This window comes from Alexandromys fortis, unplaced genomic scaffold, assembly GCF_014885135.2.
Source record: "Alexandromys fortis isolate MF-2015 unplaced genomic scaffold, M_Fortis_MF-2015_v1.1 scaffold_68, whole genome shotgun sequence".
Taxonomy (NCBI): Eukaryota; Metazoa; Chordata; class Mammalia; order Rodentia; family Cricetidae; genus Alexandromys; species Alexandromys fortis.
In genome coordinates this window covers 1,716,650-1,736,932 of record NW_026067948.1, presented here as the reverse complement: position 1 = coordinate 1,736,932, position 20,283 = coordinate 1,716,650, and the positions used below count along the sequence as shown (strand labels likewise).

At 42.9% G+C, this 20,283-nt stretch overlaps 1 protein-coding gene and 1 long non-coding RNA gene across 2 annotated transcripts in view; one reads left to right on the top strand and one right to left on the bottom strand.

Annotated features, from left to right (window-relative positions):
* Window positions 1-20,283, top strand: part of Negr1 (neuronal growth regulator 1) — a 661,063-nt gene that overhangs the window by 570,940 nt on the left and 69,840 nt on the right. The gene's annotated exons all lie outside the window — the stretch shown is intronic.
* LOC126506165 (uncharacterized) lies at window positions 463-15,267 on the bottom strand. The gene is made up of 3 exons (XR_007593129.1): window positions 15,106-15,267; window positions 8,519-8,580; window positions 463-4,010 (listed from the first exon to the last, which is right to left on the bottom strand). It is a non-coding gene; the product is annotated as an uncharacterized lncRNA (long non-coding RNA).

Here is a 20,283-nt window from a genome sequence, read left to right as displayed (position 1 = left end):
AAGTGACAATAAAATCAGGAGCAGCAGAATGAAGGGAGCCCGAGCCTGGGCATGTTTAACAATCTGCTCTGCATATGAGGGGAAGCGTTGCCATCACCAGAATCAACAACATCTTGACACATGATTCAAACGTCAAAAATATCCAAGAATGCAAGATGCCGTTGCAACAGCGACAGAAAGCTGAAGTCAAATCCAGACGGGAGCTCGATCCCTGAAAAGCTGTCGTCTTCTCTGAAACTTGAGATACGCCGGGCACAATGTGGGGCGTGGAAGCTGAGCCCCTAAGTCCTCCACGATGCAATCCTCTATACGCTATGGCCCTTGGATGGTGAACAATGGCAGGGAAGCATAGGGCATAGGGCCACAAAACGCTGCTGCTCAGAGAAGTCACTACTGTAGAGAAACTAATGGTGTCCGTAGATGCAGTCCAAACTCTAGGAAAGAGATATTAAAATGTATATGTGGTGGGGTTATTGTTGATTAGTGTATGCATGTGTACATGCTGCATATGCTTGTGTTTATGTATGAATATGTACATGTCTGTGTGTGCATGTGTTTATGCAGGTTCCTGTACACATGTGTACCTAGGCACATGGAAGCCAGAGATCAACCTTAGGTGTCTTGTTTTGTCATTCTCCACCTTATTTTTTGAAACAGGGTCTCTTCCTGAACCCAAATCTCACCAATTTGGCAAAACTAGCTGTCCCCAAGCTCCAGAGATTCTCCTAATCCCATGTCCCCTCTTCTAGGCAAACAGAGATACACTGCCATAACAAGCTTTTGGTGTGGGTGCTGGGTGTTGAACTTAGGTTCTCAGGTTTACACAGCAAGAACCATTGAGCCATTTCTCCATTCCCTATTCATTATATTTTGCTGCATGCTAAATTATCTCAAATGCAGTAGCTTCAAATCATAGTCATCTACCTTAGGTCTGAATTTCAGGAGTGTTTACCTGGGTGGCTCTGGACTGGGGTCTTACACAGACATTGCAGTCACAACAGAAGCCGGGGCTGGGGTCATAATGCAATCCTGGAGGACATGCTTCCATGATAATAAAGCTGATCGTGGGGCACCTCTCCCCAATATACTGCTTTAGGGAGTGATCAGAGGGAGAGACCACAGGACATAAGAGGCTGCGATGTCTCTCTTACCCCAGCAGAGTAACAAGCCATAGTCTCTGCCCTATCAACCAGACACACCAACACTATTACACCATCATAAATAACAAGAGTTGTGGTCACTGGGACCCATGCTGAAAGAAGGTTGTCATAGAAGCCAAGGCTATCAAGGCAAGATGGTGTCTGTCCACTGCTTTCCCTTCGTCTGAGCTGGATTTTCTTGTGTGTGTGTGTGTGTGTGTGTGTGTGTGTGTATGTACATGTCATGTATGTATGCATGTACACTTAGGTGCAAAGGTAAGGAGTACACATGTCTTCACATGCATGTGGAAGTCCAAGGCCAATGTTGGGTGTCTTCCACTATGACCCTTCACATTGTCTTTTGAGTCAAGGTCTCACTAAGCCCAGAACCCACCAATTGGCTAGTCTGGCTTTCCAGTGCACTCAAAGCAATCTGCCTGCCTCCCTCCACCCATGCTAGGATGGAGGATGTGGACTACCAAGTCCAGTGGGTGCGAGGATCTGATCATAGCTCCTCGGACATGTGCGGCAAACACTTTACCCTTCAACCCCATGATAAAGTTTTGTAAAATGTACAACCATCCTCATGTCTATATAGAATGGGTCGTGGGGAAATTTCCATTCACTAATCTTTTGTGTCTACTTTTGAAATCATGGACACATCTTTTCCTGTGTATTCCATTTCTGTCTTTAACTCTTCTTCTTTCTGTTCTTCGTGATCAATGGTGATCAATGGTGAGACCACAGAGTCTGGGGTTTAGAAGCCATTGTCATTCGAGAACAGACTGAGTGGTGGAAAGAACCAACCACGTCCTCTCCAGTGACTTTGCTGTCCTGTCTCCATCTACTCTCCTTCGCAATCTCACCCCAGATGAATCCGTCCAGGGCTAGTCCACCGTGTGGACCAATAAACAAGTTATATGGGCAGCATCAAACAAGGCAAAGCCAATGAAACAAATGCTCAGGTAGAAGTGGCTTCTACTTTAGCTGTTGAATACATCAAAAACACCAAAATGGCCAAGAAGAAAAAGATAAAAGTTCTGAGTCACATCGACCCACCAGTTTATATCAGCCTTAGAAAAATGCTCAGAAGAGTTGTGCCAAAAATAGAAGAAGCATCTGAAACAGCAGATTGAGCCAGAGAAGTTCACTGGGCCCGCTCGATTATTTCTTTATCCACAGACCAGGGCCAGAAATGTTCCAGGAGGCATCAGCCACTGAAGCCTCCCTCTCTGTAGGAAACCTGCAGGTGATTTGTGTCTTTGCATGTGCTACAATGGTTCAAGTTACACGGCTGTCTTTTTACTTGCTTCACTGAGCACTGTCCTGACCCGGAGCCTCCTAAGAAGGCCTGGCATCAGCACTGAGGACAAGTCTCCAGAGGCAGACCCCCGGGGTGTGAACTCTGCCCACACTTTTCTTCCCGGTGTCAGGGTGTACAAGACGTGTTTTCTGTGCTTCCTTGCTAAGTGACCACAATATCCACTTGTCTTAGTCTGCTCATTTTTATTATAACTGAATACGTGAGGCTGAGTAATCGATAAAGGAGAGAATCTCATTCCTCTAGAACTCTGGAAGCCCAGCAACAAAGGAGCCATCTTTGGTGAATACCTCACAGCGGAAACCCCACAGGGTCACAAGGTAGAGCCGGGCATCACTTGGGCGATGCCAAGCAGGCCAGGATGTACCAATGTGTGACAGTCATTAGGTGGCCAGCCTATGGACAGACCCTTCCTTTTAGAAGGCGTAACCTTCTTCCCAGTCTCTCCAAGGGCTGCACCTCTCAAGTGCCACAAATAGTCTATAACTCAAAATCTTGCCTCATGGTACACATGCTACTGTCTCCATTTTTTTAAAATTCAAGCATTCTGCTTGTTGTAGAAGTGTGTGTTATTAGGTTGTCACATGTAGTTCTTCGTAACTGGTGCCTAGATGCTGGGTTCTAGCCCAGCATTTATTTACATAACACTAGACCCTCATTCAGGGGTCCTATTCTCTTTTCAATCTACAAATCCTTGAATTACAGGTGAATTAAGCAAAAAAAAAAAAAAAAAAAAAAAAAAAAAGATTGGCCCATATAATACCATGCTAAGTACTGCCAAATGCAGATTAAAAAACTTGGGATTAGTAACATCTGGAGGCTAAAGATCCATTGTAGCATTAAAATAATGATTTGCCTTTCATAGTTTAGCACTTGTGTACTTATAAGATATAGATTCCTCTTCACAGATAAGATTAATCATTGACATCATGGTCTAACAACATTTCCAGATTGGACTACCATATACTCAGCTTGGTAGGATCACCACAGAGGAAGCCAGGCTCAGGTGCATGGGCAGAATACACAATGAAAAACACATCGTGAAGAAGTGGCAGAAATTCCATCCTCATCCACGGTGAAACAGTGGCTTGCTGCACTGGCCTCTACATACAGCTCAGGGATTTTCTCCAGGGTCTGGGTCTCACTGCTCCCTGCCTCTCACCTCCACATGAAATGGGAACATAGGCCAACTCATCACTAGAGAATGTCTACAGCGTAACACAAACCACATAACACTTTAAACAAAAATAAGGCTGGATGAATATTGCTAATAAAAGAGATAGAGACAAGAGAGAATAGAGAAGGAAATTACAAGAGAGGGAGAGGGGATGTATCGAATGACAGCAGCGAGTTATTCATGGAAACGAGGTCACAGGTGGGACGTTGGCTCCGCTGGTGAAGTGTGCGCTGTCAGACACAAGCACCTGAGTACGGTCAGTTGCGCCCTCATTGAGGAGCAGATATGATGGCTGATGTCACAACACATGGACTGTTGTGGAGCTTGCTAGTCAGACAAGGCTGGTTGACAAACTTCAGGTCAATAAAAATCCCTGTCTCAAAATAACAAATGGTGAGAAATAAGATCCATCATTGACCTCTAATCTCCATATGTATACACACACACACACACACACACACACATGAAAAATTATTTCCTCATTACTTTGATTTTTTTTCTTGTCCTGGGCAAAATTACATTTAGGAAACAAATGAAAATAGTCTTATTTTCTACAATCCTTCATTTTTCTATATAACTGCCTAAAATGTCTGATTTGGTAATGAGTAAGTAAAATAAGACATCTAGAACAGTAACAGAATATATAACACACACATACTACAGTATACAAATTTTCATATCTTTTCTCTGTGACCTAGATCCAGCTTTTCTGCAACAGGTAGAATGCACAGTTATCTCTAGGCACCATTTGGACTGTGGAACTATAGATGGCTAAGGAATAAAGACAAATGCTCAGATAAATGGGTATTTTAAGAATCGCCATAGTGTTTTCTCCAAATAGTGAGAATTATTTCTAATTGTGTGCCATTTATTCCCAACCCCTTCTCATATGGTAACTGTAACATCCCCCTCCTGCTGTTGGTTCTGTCTCATGTTCTCAGAGCGCCTTCAGGGCAGTCACATCAGCCAGAGGAAGTCCCACACCTAGGGTGTGCAGTCTAGCAGGAGCTAACTGAATTGAACTAGTTGAATGATTGATTGGGTGGGGGAGGGCAAAGAGAGGAAATTATTTTTTTTAAGCAGCCACAGTGTGCCTGTTTCACTTAATGTCTGACTAAAGCATGCAGGACCACTCACGTAGTGTTAAGAAGCGTTGGGTGCTACGTGTTAGCATTTTTATTTTGTGATTAATTTTATCTTTCTAGGCATTCAGATCCTCAGACAGTGACTTTGTGAATCCAGCCTCTTCTTTTGTTACTCCTTCTCGGCAGATCCATCCCATTTTCTGTGTGTTTATATGTACTCATACAAGCTTGAGTGACATTTCAGGTTCTGGATCTCCCTGACACAGTACAAAATACAGTGTGAAAAACAAGTTAAACCAGGCTATGTCCAAGAGATCCAAAAAGCTTATGCCATCCACTAAAAATACAGGATTGCCCTGTTTTTTAAAAAAAAAAATCTATAAAATATAATTGGGGCAAACAATATGTACTAGTATTATAAATTAGGAAATTATTGTTTATTGTGTTAGGAGCAGTTTTGATAGTAGATAGTTGGTTACACAGCAGGTCTTTAAGTTTTGGACAAATGTACAGATGCATTTCATTATATAATATGACATCTGTGATCTTGTTTAAAGTGATTCCAGATAGTTAGATAAGTATACAGACACATATGCACTGAAATCCCATTTTATAAATGAAAATGAGGTAATGATTTTGAAAACATGCATTACATGTGTCAGTCAGGTTTCTAGGATAACAACAAATACTGGATGGAGATAATCGTCTTTCAAAGAGAGGGGGCTAGTCTGGCTTACAGTTTTGGAAGTGCTATTCCATGGTAGGTTGGTCTTGTCTGGGGGCTATGATGAGGTACTGTCTTTTAGTGGTGCTTGACCAGGCAGCTTATGGCCGGTCTGATGGCGAATCTTGACTGTCAACTCTTGGGATTTAGACACAACTTTCTGGACATGTCTGTACGGAATTATCTAAATTAGGTTGGTCACACTGTAAAAACCCACCCTTAGCAGTTTAGACTGAATAAAAAGGAGCAGCTGAGCTAAGCACAAGGCTTCAAGTGGCCTGTGCTTCCTGACTGTGAAGCCACATCCACCCCTGGCTCCTGATACAGTGTCTTCCTGCCACCTTGAGCCATTCCCCCTCATGCTATAAGTGCTATATAAAGTCAAATAAACCCAACATCACAGACACCCTTTCCAATGTGAAAAGTAAGTCAAGTTCTTGGCCAGTGTGAGACTGGGCAGTGAACTCTCTTACTGAAGACAGGATACAAGGACACACAGGTTCAGAGCAGGAAGGTTCAGCTTTATCGTGGACTGTGTCTGTGAGGCAAGAGGAGAAGGGCAGATTCTAGGAGGAGCCATGAGAACAGGACAGGCTGTCAGGGTTGTATCACTCCAGGCCTCCTGGAGCTCCTTTTGAAGCAATGAGGCCATGACGCAGCATGCAGGAAGCCAGGTCTGCCAGGGACAGCTGTTCTCTTGGCTTAGTTACGGAAAAATAACCAAGTCCCAGGCAACAGGGTGACTCAGGAGGAGGGCGGGGGAGCTGCATGGCCACAGGGACTCTGGATCTCTGTTCCGTTTCAATGCGCCTTTGAGGGAAGTGGCCAATCATCCCGACACTGTGCTTCCTCTGATCTCCACAAGGAGAAAGACACCAAGTGCAAACAGCAAAGCAGTGACATGCTGGCCATCAGTAAGAACTGTGGGAAATGACTTCAGGGCACGTCAGGGCAAGAGGCCACAGATCAGGGAGACTTCTCTAAATTGATCCTCACACATCATGGTATTGTAGTAAGGAGGCCTAGTGTTCATTCCCAGCTGCCCAGAACTAAAATAACTACACAGAAACTATTCATTAAATCACTGCTTGGCCCATTAGCTCTAGATTCGTATTGGCTAACTCTTACATTTTAGTTTAACCCATCTCCATTCATCTGTGCATCACCATGAGGTCATGGCCTACTAGCAAAATTTCAGCACCTCTATCTCTGGTGGGTCCATGGCTTCTCTGTGACTCTGCCCTTCTTTTCCTAGCATTCAGTTTTCTCTACCTAACTTTCCCAGCCTACTTAACTTCTTCCCTATCAACAGGCCAAGGCAGTTTCTTTATTCATTAACCATTAAAAGCAACACATAGACGGAAGGACTTCCCACATCATGGTATCTGTATTTGAACAATGTGCTCATCTATACTGAGAGACAGCAGAAGGCAGATGCATGCTGGCTGGGTGTTACTCAAACCTACTGAAAAGTCGGGCTTCAGCTATGCTGCACTGGTAAGAGCTCTGGAGGGTATGGGGCACTGGGAGGCAGGAGGCAGATGCTGTGTCTTCAGTGATGTGCCAAAGGAACTCTAGAGACTTTTCTGATCCCACCATTTCCTCTGACAGATGATGCTAGTGAGATTTGGGCAGATGCAGTTACAGCTTGTACATTCAGAAAGCCACAGGAACGAAGTGGAAACATCATCTCTGCACTCTCAGGCTGCTGGCAACAGAGAGGAGGAGGGCACAGGGTACCACTCAGCAATATCATCCTAACTATGAGAGTCAACTAGAGCCAAGCCCTCTTGATAAACACCAGAGCTAAAACATTCACCATCTCTCTCCGTGATACCATTGGTTGCTCCCAGTTCTTGGAAGAAGAACGGTGGCTGAAGGCCCACGACTCTCTGACCCACTGACTCTGGGAGACATCTAACTACAGGGCAGTGTGCCCTCTTTTCCTTACACTGCACCACCACCCCATGCGCACACCTTTCCACCAGTGTGGAAGGTGACCGTGCTCCGTGTTCCTGAAATCATGTGATGTTCTGAGACAAGGAAGTCACTTTGTCTTTTATTATTCTCTTTCTCACAACATGTAAACTTCACAAAGTTAGAAACTTAGTTTTTTTCATAATCTCATTTTCAAGGGCTAAGACATTCCTGAGGCACAGTAATATTCAATGACTATTTATTAGAGGAACAGTGACACATGAGAGCCATGGTGCTCACATATATGAGCTTCTCTTAAGCGTCTTTTAAAAGTAAAGACCTGATTAAACCAGTTTTCACTGTGCAAATTCTGAAGGTAACATCTAGACAAGATAATTGCTGCTCTTCTGGCCATGGCATGATTTTTTTTCCATTCCCCTTCAGTTAACTATAAAATGATTTGTTATAACAGAGAAAAGGCCGATAATGTGCGGGAGCCATAAAGATTGAACATAAACATGTCCTAATTACAAAGCTACTGTAGGGACACAAAGGAAACACACATGATCTCAGATAAGCTGGACCCCCGAGAGCCAAGCTCCATCAAATGCAGCACATCTTCAACTTCATTGGTCTGGATTCTTTCAGAAGAAGCCATAAATTCCAGGACTTTTAATCATCCCAGAAACAATTGACTGGGGCAAAATATCAGTGATGATTTATCCTTACCCAAAGTGCATATTTCAAAGAAGCAAGTTTTTCTTATGCACACAGAATTAAACTCCTGGGACCTGAGGGCAAGTGGGTAAATTGGATGTAGTGTTTAGAATACCGTGAGATCTTCGGTCTTATAAGAAGTCAAAGCAGTGTGTGTGTGTGTGTGTGTGTGTGTGTGTGTGTGCTCATATGTGTGCACAGGGGCTTTACATATGTGTTTACATACCAGGCATATGCGTTCATGTGCATGTGGTAGCTAAGGATTAATCTCAGTCTCATTCTTCCAGACTGTCCACCTTGATTGTTCTCCTTTTTATTTTTGCGATTATAATTTAATTACATTTCTCCTTTCCCTTTCTCTCTCCAAATCCTCCTCTATACCCCCACCCTCATCAACAATGTTCCCTGGGCCTTAGGTATGGGAAAGTTTGTACGTACGTCCATGGAGACTGTGCTCCGCAGCTCTGCATTTGATTGATTATGGTTGTCTGCAGTGGTCTCTGTTGCAAAGAGAAGGATTTGGTGAGGGTTAAAGACTACTCAGCTGTAGGTCTAAGAGCAAATATTTGTAGATTGTTGATAGGGATTGTGCTGGTTTAATAAATACTGGCTGTGGATTCCCCTTCAATAACCTTGACTTCATTAACGATGAGTAGTTGGTTAGGTTCTGAGTTCTAGGTGTGGTTTTCCTCCTGTTGAGTGATGAGTGCAGCCGGTTACCCCAAGGTATGAGTGCCAGTACTGAACCTTTGAGGTTATTGTGCCACACTGGTCACTGATGTTGTTCATAGGCACCATGGATGGGTAGAACTGAGGTCGCCTCAATCCTTTAGAAACTTGTGTGGAGCTTTCTAGTCCTATGAAAGCTAGTCCTCAGGAAGAGGGAATTCCAGTCAGATCCAGCTCAGGGCTTTGGGGCCTTGTTTCTGAATCAGCAATAATACATACATACATACATACATACATACATACATACATACATACATCCCTGGCCTGCCACTCAAAAGAGGGCATCTCATGTCTGCTATTGGGGTTTTGCTAAGTGGTGGTGTTTGGCTCTTGTAGGGAGCACTGTCTGCCCAGATGAGAAAAATTCATTAAAACTACAAATACACACCTACATGTATAGTTACATGTATTGTAAGGTAGCTTTTGTTGTTATTTTTTTGTTAAGAGTTAAAAGTGTGATTCCTTGTGACTCTTTCAGAAGTCCTCGCTGTTCTTTTATCCACCCCTCCTTCTTCTGTGTTTACTTTTCTCCCCCTTTTCCTTCCCCCCCTTCCCCATCAGATCACTTGTACCCCACCATTAACCTTTCCCTCCTCCAGTCTTTTCAGTATCAACCTTGATCTTTTAGGCAAAGTCTCCCTCAAGCCTGGAACTCACAGATAGGGTGACTCAATGGCCCTGGGGCTGGGGTTGCAAGTATGCACCACCATACCCAGCTTCATGTGTAGACTAGGGGCTCAAACCCAAGTCTTCATGCCTGAAAGGAAGATATGGCTGTGCAGACTGAGCTGATATCCGGAATCCCTAAAGGCAGGCTTCTTTACCACTGTGAGTGTTTATAATCCCCTTTTCCTAGTGGCTGTGCCAGAGGAGGCTGCAGCTGTTGAGCCAACTTTATCTGCACAGTTTTCTGCCCAGACTGGAAAGTCACCAAGCTTCCTCCAACCACACTCTCCTCTCCTGTGTTGTCACTAAATGTTCAGGCATCTATCTTTTAAGTAAATGATCTTCTCTTAATGTTCATTTGTCCTGAACCATTTAATAGTGTGTATTTTGATAAATTAACGTCAGCTTTTATTTAAATCTATCTAGAGGCCATAGGTAGTAGAAAATAAAATTTATGCCGGACCAGAGTCTGCACACTTAGCCTTTGGAGTGAGTACTGTTTAAGCACCCTTCATTTAGCCACTCACAAGACCCCATTTGCGGAGCACCTCTACATGTCTGTGATTCAACCAATTACCTGGTGTCTTACATGGATGCTTCTGTGTATGGGTATGACTTGCATGCTCACTTGCTTAGACTATCTGGCCAAGTCACACACGTTTCGGGCCCTGTTTTGTCACCTACATGAAGAAGAAAAACACATCCTATCTGCTTACTTTATGCCACAGTGGTGACATTAGGTAGATTAAACTCCTCTGAACTTGTTTGCCGAGCTGCAAAGCAGGAAAAACAACATCTTACCTTTCAAGGTGATTGTAAAAATAAGATAATCTCTGTAAAGATCTGAGTACAGTCCTTGGTCCATGATAGGCATTTTAAAGATAGTTAATGTGATGGATTGGATGTTTATTGTGTACCAAAGATTGCAATCGTCATTGTTTTCTACCTAGTGACAGCCCAGAATGGAAGGTTGGCGGGACATGAGTGGGAAGAAGTCTGGCTAGATAAGGCTGACGCGGTTTCAAGAAGACTTTTTAACTCCACCAAAGTTCAGTTTGCTCTGTAATAGCACACATCAAGGTACAATGAGGGAGAACATTCCCCTTCAAGGCTGCATCTTCCCACACGTGGGGTACCACACCAAGCAGCTGACAAACCAGTCACTACAAAGGGAGCTGGGTCAGCGCCTAGATAAGAGTTGAGAATGTTGTGTACCAGGTCAGGTCTCCTGTGTGAGCAGATAGCTGTCGTCTGGCTCCATCTGCAGCCTTTATTCGTTAGTACACACCACAAAGACTCCTGGTTATTAGATGTCAGAGACAGAACACAGGGGAAGGATACAGTGCCCAGTGCAGTCTGAGGTCTGCAGGGAGCTGGGATGAGGACCCTGCTGGTTTTGCAGGGCCTCAGCTGAGTTCCGTCGCTGGAAGGCCTGTCTGCAGAAGGATTTTTGCTGGCTTTTACAGTTACTGTCAAATAAGTTTCATGGAAAAGAAATTCTCTCAGATCTCCTCCAGATTAGAAGGAATTATATTGCTTTGCAACCCAATTTTCTGTGGTGATTTTAGTGTCAATAGCCCTTTTAAATCTCAGGAAATCCGCGCGCACGCACACGCGCGCGCGCGCGTGTGTGTGTGTGTGTGTGTGTGTGTGACCCAGAGGCCTTGCTCTTCTGCAGGCATTTAGAATACTCTTCTTATTTCATTAATAGAAATTGTTTTCTTGAGAAAATGAATTTTTAGGTTGAATTTTGTGCTAGCCATTTATAACAGCATAAAGTGTTAATAGTGCTACAATGATTTTTAAAAACATTTGTTATCATTTGAATTTTAAGAGTAATAACCTAAAGGACTGGAGAGATGGCTCAGCAAGCATGTGCACTTCAGGAGTTCAGGTACCCAGAATCTACCTCAAATCCAGATTGATACAGTGACCGCCAGAGACAGGTGTGGGTAAAGCAAGCTGGCTGGCTTAGGAGCTGAGGTGCCAAGCACAAGTCCAGTGAGAGACTAGACTTCAATACATAAGGTGGAGCACAGCTGGAGAAGATACTTGATATCAATCCCCAAGTTACACACACATGTGCCTGCATGCATTCATGCATACTCAGACATGCATATCACACACAAACATGCCCACACACATGAGCACATGCACACACACAAACACACATGCCCACACAAAAATACACACGTATGCACATGCACACACATGTGCACATGCACACACAAACACACATACAACCCATGTGCAATGCACACACACGTACACACACCGAAAGTCAACAAACTACCATTCACAATGACACATAGCTATTTGCAGTCGATGCAGTATGTGCCTTGTGTGTGTCTACTTTCCCCGCTGAGGCTGACTGGAAAATGGCTCCACCTGTGCTGCTTGTATATACAGAAGCATACGTACAGTGGAGGCTTCAGAGTGTTACATCTAAGACCTGGCCATAGTCAGTTTCCCTCAAATGTCCTTCCTTAATCCCCTTGAGTTGGAAGCCAAGTCACCCAGGGAAGTAGGAAGGCCAATTGTTAGTTCCTAGTATTGATATATCAGAACCATGCAACCCAGAGCTGGCATGGTGTTGCACCCTCAGAGCTCTAGAGATGAAAGCTGCATCTCCTGGCTGCCTGAAAACTGCAGTATGTATTGGGAAGAGGCTCCTGCTCCTGGGGATCCACTAAACCACGTGAATGTAGATCACTCATGCATTTCTTTCTGAAGGTAAAGCTGTGGTCCCGACACCACCTGTTTCTCTGCCCAGCCTGTGTGTCAAAGGGAAACTCCAGAGCTCATGGTGGGTCCCGATGGTTGCTCTGCCTTCTGTCTTCTGTGTTCCTATCAATGCTAACCTTGGATGCGGCGAGCTGCATGCTCTCCATCCTACTGCCTCAGCACCACAGAGAATGGCAATCAGATCTTTCAATGAAACCATGGCAACCAAAAGGATTAATTTCTGCCTTATCTCTGCAGCTCAGTCTTGTTATCTCTCCAGTCCAAAAGATAGCGTGCACACATATCACTACGATATCACAGTATAAGAGTAAAAAACAACCTAGGATCAAAATGGGACCTAAAATAAGTAGACGTGAAGGTACCAGAGAATCTGGTACCAGGCCACGTATGTAGTGAACAATAATTAGCATAGTCTACAGAAAAATTCTTTGTCAGTGGTTCACTGGTTCTCTGTGCTTTCTTAATTAACATTTTTTTCCTGGACAAAATTACATTTAATAAAGAAAAATATTTCTGTTTTTACACCTTGTCTGTTTTCTGAATAAATGTCTTAAAATGTCTGTCTGGGTGAACTTATCTTCACCCTGTTTTACGTACAATCAAAACTGCCCCTCTGCCACCGCCAATCCCATAGTCCCTCAGTGACTTCGATGATACACGCAGCCCTTAACCCTCCCCGGCTTGCTCTGATGCTACAGCTAATGAGCTAAAAGACGACTCGTGGGGCCTCTGAGGCTCATCAGGAGAGTGCACTCTCCACCTTGAGAAAGATACCTCTCTGCTCACAAGTTGATGACTAAGGTGCAGAACGGCAGCTCCCATCTGATCCCCATAAAAACAGCGACATTCTTGAAAGCTAAGCACTCTCAGTAAACCACCGCTAGCTGAGTGGTGGCTGGTAAGTGCAAAGGCCTTCCTCAGCCCCTCAGCAGTGTGCTTCTGTCTTGATGACATTCTCTGCACTCGCTGAACATTCTCTCTATGGCACTGAGCCTTATACCAGCTGGATAAGCCCCAGCAACTGTACAAAGGATAGTCGTGGTAAATCTTGCTGTTGGTTTTTAAAAAACAAAAATCTATTAGAGAAGCCGCCTGAAGTGGCAGGGGTTGGATCTGCCTGTTTTCCAGGCTGGTGAAAAAAAAAAAAAAAAGTCATGGGTACAAAAGCCATAGTGGTGGCCTGCTTTTTGCTTTGAATGTTCTGCTGCAGTAATTCCAGATGCAGCCGAATGTGGCAAGCAGAAAACGAAAACACAATGTCTCCTGTCTCTATTTCATTAGGTCCTGACTATGACCCGACTTTTAACCTCTCTAAGCTCCTTTTCCTCACCTGGGAACATTCCTGGGACAGCATCTGCCTCACCTGGGATGCCTCACTTGGGAATGCACCCGGAATGGCACCCGCCTCACAGAAATGTTGGGAGAGCAGCATGTGAGACTACATGACATGTATTCATGCCTGCCATATACTAAGAATTTATAAGTTTTCCAATTTTAGCTAATATAACAGTAATTACTGTTGCTATAACAGATAAAGAATAAATAATTGCTGAAATATTGAATCAATGGCCAGTAAAAAAATCCAGGGTAGATTTAATGGAGATAGTTAATTCACCTATTACTCAAAAGATTTTCTAAATGATTGTTTCCCTTTTAAAAACAGCAGCTAGTTCCCATGTTTAGAGACACAAAGGAGAGTATCTTTCTGAATCATGTTTTATATGTGTTGAAATGTATCCCTATAATTTGACACAAAACTCCCATTTTAGGGTTAAAGTATACTTTTTTAAAACAATTGTTGTATCTGAATCTATAGATTTACAATGTAAACTTTATCTCTGTCAGAACTGCTGAAATACCCACATTCACTTTTTTTTATTTTTCCATTCAAAAATTTACACTTCCTCCCCTCCTCCCATTCCCCCTCCCCTCTCCCCCCCTCCTCCCTCCCCCTCCATCCTCAAGAGAGGGCAGGGTACCCTGCCCTGGGGGAAGTCCAAGGCCCTCCCCACTCCATCCAGGCCTAGGAAGGTGTGCATCCAGATAGACTAGGGTCCCAAAAAGCCAGTACATGCAGTAGAAACAAATCCCAGTGCCATTATAGATGGCTTTTCAGTCTGCCCCCATTGGCAGCCACATTCAGAGAGTCTGGTTTGAGCACATGCTTGTTCAGTCCCAGTCCAGCTGGATTTGGTGAGTTCCCATTAGATCAGGCACACTGTCTCAGTGGGTGGATCACCACATTCACTTTTTAAATTGGGAATAGTTTACCTACTTACTTTCTGAGTAGACTACATGTTGCAGTTCTCACAACTTTCTCTTCTGGGTGGCAAATTCATGCCCCTAAGTTCACTGAAAGCTCTTCAGATTCCCAGTCATTTCCCAGCTCCTTTATAATAATACATCCCCACCCTGCCCGCTCTTGCTTGGTTGTTTATTCTGTGCCCGGCACGCTTAGCCATCTCCCAGAATCTACAAAAGGGGGAGTTCTAGCTAAATTTCACAAGTGAGAGAGCTGTGCTCAGAGTTTCATTAACTTCTGGTCCTCACATGCAGAATGGAGGTAGGTAAGAGATACGATCCTAGATGAGCCGAGTCCGTGTAACTCATGGGCTTCCTCACACCCAGGAACCATCCAAGGTCTCCCCTCCTGGGCAGCAGGGCTTCCCACACATAGCCCTTTGTCTCACCCTGGTTTCTCTTTTGGTTATGACGCCCAGGCACACATGTGACCTCTAGATTTTTTACACTCAACTAAATCCTCTGCTTGTAATTATTTCTTTTCATAAACTCGCCTCAGTAGGGAACCTAACTTGTCTGACTCTATTTGAGAACAAACAAATCTCAAATTGGCTGTGAAGCAGAATCCACAGGACAGATCTTACCTGTAACACGTTTTCATGCGCTGAATTCCTGTGTTATTTTCAAACCCACTCTGTGAGGCAATGTGGCTTTATACAAGCAAACAAACATGGTGAAGAGATGGTGAGGATAGTGCTTTGTTTCTCCCTTCCTCTCACTGGGATGACGTCCTTGCTGGATGTCACGAGTCCTCCTCCACAAGTTTACAGATTGGTGTTACAGACTCAAAACAAACAGAGAAAGTGAAGTCCACTTGACCTAATTACTGACCATAGAAGCCTCTTTTTCTGCCCCACTGAATGCAGTTTGCCCATGAAGACTCCTGTAGGCTGTTTTCTGACCCCTATAATGCTTGCCTTTCTCTTTTGATGTAAAGAATTCCGAGTGTGTACAATAAAGTTTCTATTGATGAATTTATTTTATAACATTAAACTAACATTTCCAAGGTGTCATAGAATATTTTAAATTTAAAAGAATAATAGTCAGGAAAGTATTCTAATTTTTATCATTGCACCTAAAAAACATTGTCCACTAGAACATCTTTCTTCTGTTGTGATTTTTACATAAGGTTTTATTAGTTCTTATGATCAACAGAATTTTAATGAAATTGCTAAATATTCTTACAGTTCAAAACTTCTCAATTGCACGGCTCCCACCGTCAGACAGATGGCTAGGCTTCCACACTTTAACTATAGCTTACAGTCTTTCACCATCCGAGGACACCTCTGTTGACGGGTGTGAACACTCCCAGATCTGGTTATCATATATTCTAGCTGTCTGAATATTTTGCAGGGTCTATTGGCCCAGAAACAGAAAATGGCCCACGTCCCAGATGAGTCACCCTGTTGATGGGACAAACACATACTTGGGTTATTTAGGTAGCTAAACATCAAAAATGTTTTCTTTGGAAGGCTTACTTTATATCTCCTGCCATGCGAGGTTTTCATTATTAAAACCAATAGCCAAAGTAGACTCATAGAGACTCTCCATTTTAACGTGCTTGCTGTGAATGGAACTGCAGATTGCTGTGCTTTGCACTATAAAAAAAAAAGAGATTCCACAAACAGTGGCAGATCAAACACACACATAAATACACACTTGTATGCATATACACACAGAGACACATTCACACATGCACACAAATATACACACACCTATACACATGCATGTGCACATATACACATACATACATACATACATACACAGACACTACTTTCCTGTCTGCTCAGCACCATCTCCCAGGGACCCTGCACAACTGTTCCCAGCTGCAAGGTCATGAATGTGGGTCTCTACTTTTACTCCCACCGTTAGTTTCCATGTATTCAGTTGAAAGAATTAGTGCTGTCTTTTTCATATTGTGACAAATTGGTGATGACCAAGTTCTATAGTAAAAATAAAATGTGGCTCTTTTTTCAGGCCACAGTTCCTCAAGAATGCAAGATGCGCTAATATTTGAGTTCTGTCTCTTCAGGAATGGTCGCCAAGGGTCTTCTGCTGTCACTTAGATTGCCAGTGACAAAGCTGACCTTTGTATAACTATTTTCATTGTCACCAACACATGCCAACTGAAAAGACTTTCTTTAAAAGAAGGTTAAGAAAGGACCATCTAGAGTGGAGGTGTGGTGGTGATCTTAGTGCTACGCAGTTGGTTAGAATCTTGCAAGGAGGTTGCATTGGGAAGCTATCTGTGCATCTGGTGTTAGGACCGTATGATTCAGGCACTCTTGTTCCATATGTGTTGTATGTGTAAGTGCACAGTGTATGAATGTCTTATTCTTGTTTTCTACTCTTCTGATAAAATGCTGACTGAAACAACTTAAGGGATAAAGGGTTTATTTGGCCCACAATTCCAGATTACCATCAATGAAGGTGAAGTCAAGGTGGTAAGACTCTGAAGGAGCTAGACACATCCATGGTCCAAGAGCAGGAGAGCCATGCATTAATGCATGCCTGATAGTGCTCAGCTCAGTTTCTCTACTCTTAAACAACCCAGAATCCTCTGTCTAGGGAATGATACTACCCACAGTGGACATGTCTCACTGCCTCAATTAATTTGAATAAGAACATAGCAATAGCCATGCTCACAAGCAACTTAATCTAGACAATCCCTCAGTAAGACTCTCTTCCCAGCTGGTTCTGGTTTGAGTCAAGTGGACAGCACTGACCACCACAATGGGTATGTGTATAAAGGCCTACTTTTTACTCCAAAACATTAATGTGGAAATGACTGGGCAGTCATGTTCTGTGCTTAGAAATAATGAGGTTTAATCTTTAAAATTACAAACTGGGATCATTTGGAATTTCCCCATGATTTGAGTTCTCAGCAGATGCTAAGCAAATCTCGACTGAGTGCTATGTAGGGGCCAGTGCGCCCTCTAGAACATGACATGTAGGATTTTAGTAGAAGAAAACCCTTCACACGTCATTGCCTGAAAATTCCAAGAGCAGGTTCTGGCCCTTGGCATAGTAAATGTGATTCTGTAAACTAAGCTAGAAATGTCTCCTGGATGTTAGTTCAGCACAGGAAAGGGCCTAACAGCAAATGCATCACAGGCATTTTGTAAGCCTCAGACACAAGGCTTTACCAGTCACTCTGCACTCAGGGAAGTCACACATCAGAGTCCTGCTGAGTACCTGTTGCATGCTTGCTGATTGTCTTCATGGGTGTTTGTCTCTATGTATGATTAATACACACAATGTTTTTCTTTTCTTTCCTTTTTCCCTTTTTGTAGAAATTATTGAGCCTACTTCCTCTAGTCCTGTCACAAGTCCAGGTCAGTATCCACATACATTTACAAAGTATGTCTGGGTACTTCTTCCGTCAACCAAGACTTCCGCATTGTCACAGAAACACAACCAGTTGCTTCTGGGCCCCAGTCATGGGTGTGGCTCTGGTGTCTCTCATGTGTTCTGTCTCTCAGATGTGTTCTCACATTGGGTCCTGTGTGTGGTGTCTGACTTGTTGGTGGTGTACATCGTTACTTTATGTTGTAGGCTCTGCATCACATTTGAAGCCATGCAAGCTGATTAGGTACGCCCTGCCTACACAAACAGAGTGGCGAGAGTTTCCAAGGATTTATGAGTAGCTATTTTAAAACTATTTACTTTAGCTTGGTATTATATTATTAGAAAATCATTATGAGGCAAGAAAGCATTTAGTGTTTCACAGGGAATCTAGGGAAGGCAGGTTCTCCCATTTTCACTAAATTCCAGAAGGAGACGTTGGTTTCTTGAACTGTCAAGGCAGAGGACTGATTTTGGCTGTGGCCTTTATTTTCAGATTGTTCCCAATTCAACTGCAAACATTCATCTGTGAAGATGGGCTATTGCTGTAAGAGTGTTTTTAAGAGTTGTTTTCGACTGGGAACATTTCTGAATGACACAAAAAAATCAAGATAAAAGTATTGATATTAGAAACAACCTTTATCCTGTTACACCAAAATTTAGTGGCTCATTCTGAACATTGTCTGCCGGCTATTTCAAGAAGAAAGTCAAACGTATTGAAGTCATTTAGCTTTGAACTTATATGGACTTCTATAACCGCTGAGTAAAAGGGTTTTGGATGCCGCCTACCATGAGGAGGTATAAGTTAGTTAAATAGTTGTTTGTCTCTTGTTCCATAAATGGCACTAAATTTTAGTCTAAAATGGGATTTGCTGATCTGAGAAACTGAGAGGTTTAGGAAAGGAAAAAAATGTATCTCAAATTGTAATCAATCAAAAATGCTTTAAATTGGCTTGGGTGATTATGAATGCCCCACCCCCACAAGGAGACGAGCTAGATCAGACTCACGATTAAAAGAGTCTCATAGTGCGACACTTTCTGCTCAAATTATAGGATACATTTTCATAACTTCTCAAAATGAAGTGCATTTGGATAGACCGTCTGATACTATTTTACCACTGATGTAGGCGAAGTTTACATGACAGTGTTAATCACGGTGTCCCGTTTTAGATGAAAGAAATAACCCTGAAGTTTGAGCATAACATTCATAGTAAATCCAAACCTGACCATCCCATTACCTTACAACAACTTATGAAAGATCTGATTCTTGTGGGTACCCATAACCTTCACGGGGTGACATGTTCCTGGGGCGTCTTAGAATGAATTGTATGAATATACCTTTTGATCTTCTTTTCTCCATCAGTTCTAAAAGATGTTAAGTGATTCCCGTATAGTTCAGTCAGCTACTTGGCAGATAAAAAAAAATGCACTTGCTTCCTTCCTAAGCCATGGCCTTATTTCTTGCATAAAGACTTGCTAATTTAGAAGTTTAAGGTATTTTCCTCAGTCCCTCTAGTAAAGCATGGGATGCAAACCACTTTGAGAAGTGGCATCTAGTCCCATTTAAGTACACACTTCCTTTCTGTGTTTGGAGATGGAAACTGCCAAGAGTAATTCTCGGCAGGCACTGTGCCACACACTGTCAGTAGTGGGGACTCATTTTTTAAAAGCCTGTTTTAAGCAAACAAAGAAATTGTTTCTATCAGTATAAAGATTCCTATCTCTCCATATAATGCTGAAGAACATCGAATTTCAACCAGCTGCCTGGGTTTAAAACCATTGCTGTAAAATTGAATTCCCCCACAGTGTGACCTTTGGAAGGAAAATGTAAGCTTTAAAATTTTTCATTATAGGGAAAGTTAATAAATACATGTTGAATTGAATTGAATTAATGAACTGAAGGACAGAAAACAAGCAGAGCTATCAATGAAACCTGGCTTCCGTTAATTGTGCCTTTAATAAAAACTCCCACGACCAGTGTGGTTGGGCAGGGATTTAAAAGTTGTGTGGTTTAAGCAGGATTGGCTGGGCGCTAAAGAATAAACAAATGACCTTAAAAGGACAGGCATGTGCTGAGCACAGTGTGGGGAAGGTCGGCAATGCATGGCTCTAAGCAAACGTCCCTTAAAGGTTTTTTACAAGCGAAGCCAAATGTTGAGAGCCCCAGCTGAATGAACCAAGCTTTCAGAGAATGCCTTCCAAAGAACAAAAGAAAGCGAAAGTTCTCACTACAGTATTCAGCAGAAATATCCAATTTGCTTCTTCTACATAAGTAGGGGAAAGAATAGAAACAGAATTGAAGCAGATCTCATAATTCCTGATATCACTGCAAGAGAGTTACAGCAGAGATAAAGCAGATGTGGTTGCAGGAATGCCGGGCACATTGAGGATAGATTGGCGAGAGCAGATTTATATCG